Genomic DNA, 8462 nt, shown 5'->3' on the forward strand with positions numbered 1-8462 from the left:
GAAAATATACATGCATATTTGACTGCACATGGTTTTCAGAATAGTCCAACAGAAAGCACTTTGTATGTTAAACGTGTGGATGATGTACATCTAATCATTGCTCTCTATGTCGATGACATGCTGCTCACAGGACCAAATGAGAGTCATATTGCTGATTTTAAGGCTGATTTGAATGCCTCTTTTGAGATGTCAGATTTGGGGCTTTTGCATCATTATTTAGGGATACAATTTAAGCAATGTGATGGAGGTATCGCTTTGTGTCAGACAAAGTATATTGAGACATTGTTGCGGAGATTTGGCCTTGAAGACTGCAAGCCTATTGCTACTCCAATGGAGACAGGTTTGAAGTTGAGTCTTCATGATGCTGGAGATTACTTTGATGTCACACTCTATCAGACAGCTGTTGGTTGCCTCATTTATGTATGCATTACAAGGCCGGACATTCAGTTTGCAGTCTCACAGGTGAGTAGGTTTATGCATAGCCCAGGGTCTCAGCATTGGAAGGCAGTTAAATGCATCTTTCGCTACTTGAGTGGCACCATACATCTTGGGTTGTTTTACCCCAAGGGGGGATCGTTGCCACCAGATTTGCATGCTTTTTCGGACTCAAATTGGGCTGGTTGCTATGACACAAGAGTGTCCACAAGTGGTTTTTGTTTCATGCTCGGTAGCTCATGCATATCTTGGTTGAGCAAGAAGCAACCTACTGTGGCCACTTCGAGTTGTGAAGCTGAGTACAGGGCAGCTTTCACAGCTACGGTTGAGTGTGTGTGGCTCAGACGGCTTATGGTGGCTGACTTGGGTGTTAGACAGGAGTCTGCCACCTCTATCTTCACTGATAGTCAGAGCGCATTGGTAGTTGCAAGAAACCCAGTTTTTCATGCTCGCACAAAGCACATTGAGGTGCATTATCACTATGTCAGGGAGAGACTCTCAGCAGGAGAGATCAGCTTGGCCTATGTGCCAACACAGGACAACCTCGCCGATCTTTTCACAAAGGCGCTTCCTCGTGAGAAGTTCGAAGCTTTCCGCAAAGCTTTGGGCTTGCTCCCCTTTGTGGATTGATCTACTTCGGGCATGGCACTCCCCTATACATGAGTGCCAGCTCTCGTTCACACCATCACTCCCAAGGGGGATTTGTTGCCATATATATAGGTAGTGATGTGTGTGAACACACTTAGGACCGTCGGGGCACTTTTTCCCTCTTTAGGAGGTTTTTTTCCCCCGGCTTGTATATACGCCCATCATTCTAGGGCTAACTTATCTTTGTACATTGACACAATCTAATACACTTGGTGTTGTGTGCATTCTTGCTTCTTCTTCTCCAAGCTTTGTGTGCTTTCCTGCAACCCTAATTCTAACACTATTTCCCACACTCTTCGCATTCTCGCCACCTCCTCTCTTTGCACACCTCTGTTTGTTTGACTGTTTTGGGAAAAAATCAAATTTTTTTCCTTAAGCATTCTGGGGTTGATTCTCTAAAACATATTCTAGTCTATGGGAGCTATTTCCATCCTCATTTATTATAGTTTGTGGACACCGCTTATAGTGCACTGTCTTATTGTTGCCCAATGACATTGGGAACATGGAACATAAGAGTTCCTCTTACTATTTCTCCCATCAACCTACTTGTTGCGATTGGGCCCGGTGATAATCCCAAATGCTCAAAGTTGGTAACCCACCAGCCTCGTAACCCCTAGATGCCCAAACTCTAGCTATGTTAAACAATTTAGGAAGGGGATTTTCAAACGAATTACATGATGCTTTAACCACTAACGGCACATGACCCAAAGGAATCATCTAGATTCGTGTCCATGTAAATTTCCAAGCTCATGGGTAAATACGATGGATCTATTGATCCTATTTAATTCATGCAAATGTTTGAGCAACGATGTGAAGTATTTGGAAATCGGGATTGCCCTTCCAAGGTATGTGCATTGAATCTATGCTTAGTGGGCAAGGCCAATAGTAGATGGTTCATCATAAATTTCACAACTTTAAAGATTGCCTTTCTCTATGTATTCTTAAGAGACAAAGGCCCTAAAGTGGAGTGCTATAATAGAACTCTATAGGATAGAGTAGAGACTTGAGAAAACTATATAAGACTCCATCTTACACATGAAAACCTTGGGCTCACAATGTGAGGACCAAATTGTACCTTACTCTAGAAGGGGTAACCCTCCACAACCTTCAATATTAATAAACCCTTTGCTCGAGTAAATAGCATCTCCACCAAGACTGCTGCCATTGATAATAAAGACCTACCCTCTATATTGACATTACCCTATGATGAAATGCCTCTACTATGAGAGCCCCTCTTTGACCAGCCTTTCCAAAGGAGTCAACGGTTTCCATCACAAAAACTTCGTTCATTAACAACCCCTCCTGAAAACAATCCTAAGGCATCCATGATGACAACACGAAAGGTCATATAACGAAGTAGATTTGGTTGCACATGCACATGGGGAATGGGGCCTAAGCACTTGGGCTTAGGGTCATTTACATGTGTAATTTTGGGGAGCCATGGGCTATATTAGGCATTGGGCTCATAGGCATTGTACCTTTTTAATCAAATTCCCTTTAGAGACATCTATGTCTTCTTGGTGCTCATGCCCAAACTTTCATGGTGAGCTTCTCCCATATGAGATGTAGGATGATCAACCACACCCTTGTTGTCTACTCCATGTAATGAGTGGGCCTCTTTCTTACATTGGTATTAGAGCTCTAGGCTTAGATCTTAATGCTTTGATTAGGAGATTAATCATTTTCGGATTATTGTTAACTCGATTTTTTGAAATGTATTATCTTGATCAGGATTAGTGCTAATAATTTTCAGAATTGATTTTTACACAAATTTAAGATTTGATAATTTCTTGTTTTGACAAGATTAGTAATGAAACTTATGTTAATCATTTTTGAATTTGTATTAATCACTATTTTTAGAACCCTAATCCACTTTACAAGGTAAATTTTTGAATCTACAATAATTAAGGTAAATTTCACAACTCTAAAGATTACCTACACCTATGCCTACTCCATGCCTTAACGTATTACCTTAGGATGGTGACCTACATCCATGCCTACTCCATGCCTTGAGTAGCCCCTTTCTTGCATGCCCTTGAGGCCCATGTCTTAAGAACAACCCCTGATCACATGTATCACGTATTGGACTAATCTTGTACCACTAGGTTTTAAACCCTTAGTGATGGCAATTCCCATGGTGATTGACTGGTCTTATACAATACAACAACTGGTCCTACTTTATTGCAAATGCTCAAAGTTGGTAACCCACCAGCCTCGTAACCCCTAGATGCCCAAACTCTAGCTATGTTAAACAATTTAGGAAGGGGATTTTCAAACGAATTACATGATGCTTTAACCACTAACGGCACATGACCCAAAGGAATCATCTAGATTCGTGTCCATGTAAATTTCCAAGCTCATGGGTAAATACGATGGATCTATTGATCCTATTTAATTCATGCAAATGTTTGAGCAGCGATGTGAAGTATTTGGAAATCGGGATCGCTCTTCCAAGGTATGTGCATTGAATCTATGCTTATAGTGGGCAAGGCTAGCAGTAGATGGTTCATCATTAATTTCACAACTCTAAAGATTGCCTTTCTCTATGTATTCTCGAGACAAAGGCCCTAAAGTGGAGTGCTATAATAGAACTCTATAGGATAGAGTAGAGACTTGAGAAAACTATATGAGACTCCATCTTACACATGAAAACCTTGGGCTCACAATGTGAGGACCAAATTGAACCTTACTCTAGAAAGGGTAACCCTCCACAACCTTCAATATTAATAAACCCTTTGCTCGAGCAAATGGCATCTCCACCAAGTATATTGACATTACCCTATGATGAAATGCCTCTACTATGAGAGCCCCTCTTTGACCAGCCTTTCCAAAGGAGTCAACGGTTTCCATCACAAAAACTTCGTTCATTAACAGCCCCTCCTGAAAACAATCCTAACGCATCCATGACGACAACACCAAAGGTCATGTAACGAAGTAGATTTGGTTGCACATGCACATGGGGAATGGGGCCTAAGCACTTGGGCTTAGGGTCATTTACATGTGTAATTTTGGGGAGCCATGGGCTATATTAGACATTGGGCTCATAGGCATTGTACCTTTTTCATCAAATTCACTTTATAGACATCTATGTCTTCTTGGTGCTTATGCCCAAGCTTTCATGGTGAGCTTCTCCCATATGAGATGTAGGATGATGAACCACACCCTTGTTGTCTACTGCATGTAATGAGTGGGCCTCTTTCTTACATTGGTATTAGAGCTCTAGGCTTAGATCTTAATGCTTTGATTAGAAGATTAATCATTTTCAGATTATTGTAAACTCAATTTTCTAAAATGTATTATCTTGATCAGGATTAGTGCTAATAATTTTTAGAATTGATTTTTACACAATTTTAAGATTTGATAATTTCTTGTTTTGACAAGATTAGTAATGAAACTTATGTTAATCATTTTTGAATTTGTATTAATCACTATTTTTAGAACCCTAATCCACTTTACAAGGTAAATTTTTGAATCTACAATTAAGGTAAATTTCACAACTCTAAAGATTACCTACACCTATGCCTACTCCATGCCTTAACGTATTACCTTAGGATGGTGACCTACATCCATGCCTACTCCATGCCTTGAGTAGCCCCTTTCTTGCATGCCCTTGAGGCCCATGTCTTAAGAACAACCCCTGATCACATGTATCACGTATTGGACTAATCTTGTACCACTAGGTTTTAAACCCTTAGTGATGGCAATTCCCATGGTGATTGACTGGTCTTATACAATACAACAACTGGTCCTACTTTATTGCAAATGCTCAAAGTTGGTAACCCACCAGCCTCGTAACCCCTAGATGCCCAAACTCTAGCTATGTTAAACAATTTAGGAAGGGGATTTTCAAACGAATTACATGATGCTTTAACCACTAACGGCACATGACCCAAAGGAATCATCTAGATTCGTGTCCATGTTCCAAGCTCATGGGTAAATACGATGGATCTATTGATCCTATTTAATTCATGCAAATGTTTGAGCAGCGATGTGAAGTATTTGGAAATCGGGATTTCCCTTCCAAGGTATGTGCATTGAATCTATGCTTAGTGGGCAAGGCTAGCAGTAGATGGTTCATCATAAATTTCACAACTCTAAAGATTGCGTTCTCTATGTATTCTCGAGACAAACGCCCTAATAGAACTCTATAGGATAGAGTAGAGACTTGAGAAAACTATATGAGACTCCATCTTACACATGAAAACCTTGGGCTCACAATGTGAGGACCAAATTGAACCTTACTCTAGAAAGGGTAACCCTCCACAACCTTCAATATTAATAAACCCTTTTCTCGAGTAAATGGCATCTCCACCAAGACTGCTGCCATTGATAATAAAGACCTACCCTCTATATTGACATTACCCTATGATGAAATGCCTCTACTATGAGAGCCCCTCTTTGACCAGCCTTTCCAAAGGAGTCAACGGTTTCCATCACAAAAACTTCGTTCATTAACAGCCCCTCCTAAAAACAATCCTAAGGCATCCATGATGACAACAGCAAAGGTCATGTAACGAAGTAGATTTGGTTGCACATGCACATGGGGAATGGGCCCTAAGCACTTGGGCTTAGGGTCATTTACATGTGTAATTTTGGGGAGCCATGGGCTATATTAGGCATTGGTCTCATAGGCATTGAACCTTTTTAATCAAATTCACTTTATAGACATCTATGTCTTCTTGGTGCTCATGCCCAAGCTTTCATGGTGAGCTTCTCCCATATGAGATGTAGGATGATGAACCACACCCTTGTTGTCTACTCCATGTAATGAGTGGGCCTCTTTCTTACATTGGTATTAGAGCTCTAGGCTTAGATCTTAATGCTTTGATTAGGAGATTAATCATTTTCGGATTATTGTTAACTCGATTTTCTGAAATGTATTATCTTGATCAAGATTAGTGCTAATAATTTTCAGAATTGATTTTTACACAAATTTAAGATTTGATAATTTCTTGTTTTGACAAGATTAGTAATGAAACTTATGTTAATCATTTTTGAATTTGTATTAATCACTATTTTTAGAACCCTAATCCACTTTACAAGGTAAATTTTTGAATCTACAATTAAGGTAAATTTCACAACTCTAAAGATTACCTACACCTATGCCTACTCCATGCCTTAACGTATTACCTTAGGATGGTGACCTACATCCATGCCTACTCCATGCGCCTAGAGTAGCCCCTTTCTTGTATGCCCTTGAGGCCCATGTCTTAAGAACACCCCTGATCACATCTATCACGTATTGGACTAATCTTGTACCACTAGGTTTTAAACCCTTAGTGATGGCAATTCCCACGGTGATTGATTGGTCTTATACAATACAACAACTGGTCCTACTTTATTGCAAATGCTCAAAGTTGGTAACCCACAAGCCTCGTAACCCCTAGATGCCCAAACTCTAGCTATGTTGAACAATTTAGGAAGGGGCTTTTTACAGGAATTACATGATGCTTTAACCACTAATGGCACATGACCCAAAGGAATCATCTAGATTCGTTGTCCATGTTCCAAGCTCATGGGTAAATACGATGGATCTATTGATCCTATTTAATTCATGCAAATGTTTGAGCAGTGATGTGAAGTATTTGGAAATCGGGATTGCCCTTCCAAGGTATGTGCATTGAATCTATGCTTAGTGGGCAAGGCTAGCAGTAGATGGTTCATCATAAATTTCACAACTCTAAAGATTGCCTTTCTCTATGTATTCTCGAGACAAAGGCCCTATAATAGAACTCTATAGGATAGAGTAGAGACTTGAGAAAACTATATGAGACTCCATCTTACACATGAAAACCTTGGGCTCACAATGTGAGGACCAAATTGAACTGTACTCTAGAAAGGGTAACCCTCCACAACCTTAAATATTAATAAACCCTTTGCTCGAGTAAATGGCATCTCCACCAACAAGACTGCTGCCATTGATAATAAAGACCTACCCTCTATATTGATATTACCCTATGATGAAATGCCTCTACTATGAGAGCCCCTCTTTGACCAGCCTTTCCAAAGGAGTCAACGATTTCCATCACAAAAACTTCGTTCATTAACAACCCCTCCTGAAAACAATCCTAAGGCATCCATGATGACAACAGCAAAGGTCATGTAACGAAGTAGATTTGGTTGCACATGCACATGGGGAATGGGGCCTCATCACTTGGGCTTAGGGTCATTTACATGTGTAATTTTGGGGAGCCATGGGCTATTTTAGGCATTGGGCTCATAGGCATTGTACCTTTTTAATCAAATTCACTTTATAGACATCTATGTCTTCTTGGTGCTCATGCTTGCCCAAGCTTTCATGGTGAGCTTCTCCCATATGAGATGTAGGATGATCAACCACACCCTTGTTGTCTACTCCATGTAATGAGTGGGCCTCTTTCTTACATTGGTATTAGAGCTCTAGGCTTAGATCTTAATGCTTTGATTAGGAGATTAATCATTTTCAGATTATTGTTAACTCAATTTTCTGAAATGTATTATCTTGATCAGGATGTTAATAATTTTTAAAATTAATTTTTACACAATTTTAAGATTTGATAATTTCTTGTTTTGACAAGATTAGTAATGAAACTTATGTTAATCATTTTTGAATTTGTATTAATCACTATTTTTAGAACCCTAATCCACTTTACAAGGTAAATTTTTGAATCTACAATTAAGGTAAATTTCACAACTCTAAAGATTACCTACACCTATGCCTACTCCATGCCTTAACGTATTACCTTAGGATGGTGACCTACATCCATGCCTACTCCATGCCTTGAGTAGCCCCTTTCTTGCATGCCCTTGAGGCCCATGTCTTAAGAACAACCCCTGATCACATGTATCACGTATTGGACTAATCTTGTACCACTAGGTTTTAAACCCTTAGTGATGGCAATTCCCATGGTGATTGACTGGTCTTATACAATACAACAACTGGTCCTACTTTATTGCAAATGCTCAAAGTTGGTAACCCACCAGCCTCGTAACCCCTAGATGCCCAAACTCTAGCTATGTTAAACAAGTTAGGAAGGGGATTTTCAAACGAATTACATGATGCTTTAACCACTAATGGTACATGACCCAAAGGAATCATCTAGATTCGTGTCCATGTTCCAAGCTCATGGGTAAATACGATGGATCTATTGATCCTATTTAATTCATGCAAATGTTTGAGCAGCGATGTGAAGTATTTGGAAATCGGGATCGCCCTTCCAAGGTATGTGCATTGAATCCATGCTTAGTGGGCAAGGCTAGCAGTAGATGGTTCATCATAAATTTCACAACTCTAAAGATTGCCTTTCTCTATGTATTCTCGAGACAAAGGCCCTAAAGTGGACTGCTATAATTCAACTCTATAGGATAGAGTAGAGACTTGAGAAAACTAAATGAGACTC

The sequence above is a fragment of the Cibotium barometz genome, chromosome 6 (assembly GCF_041138505.1).
Source record: "Cibotium barometz isolate CiBa-2024 chromosome 6, ASM4113850v1, whole genome shotgun sequence".
NCBI lineage: Eukaryota > Viridiplantae > Streptophyta > Polypodiopsida > Cyatheales > Cibotiaceae > Cibotium > Cibotium barometz.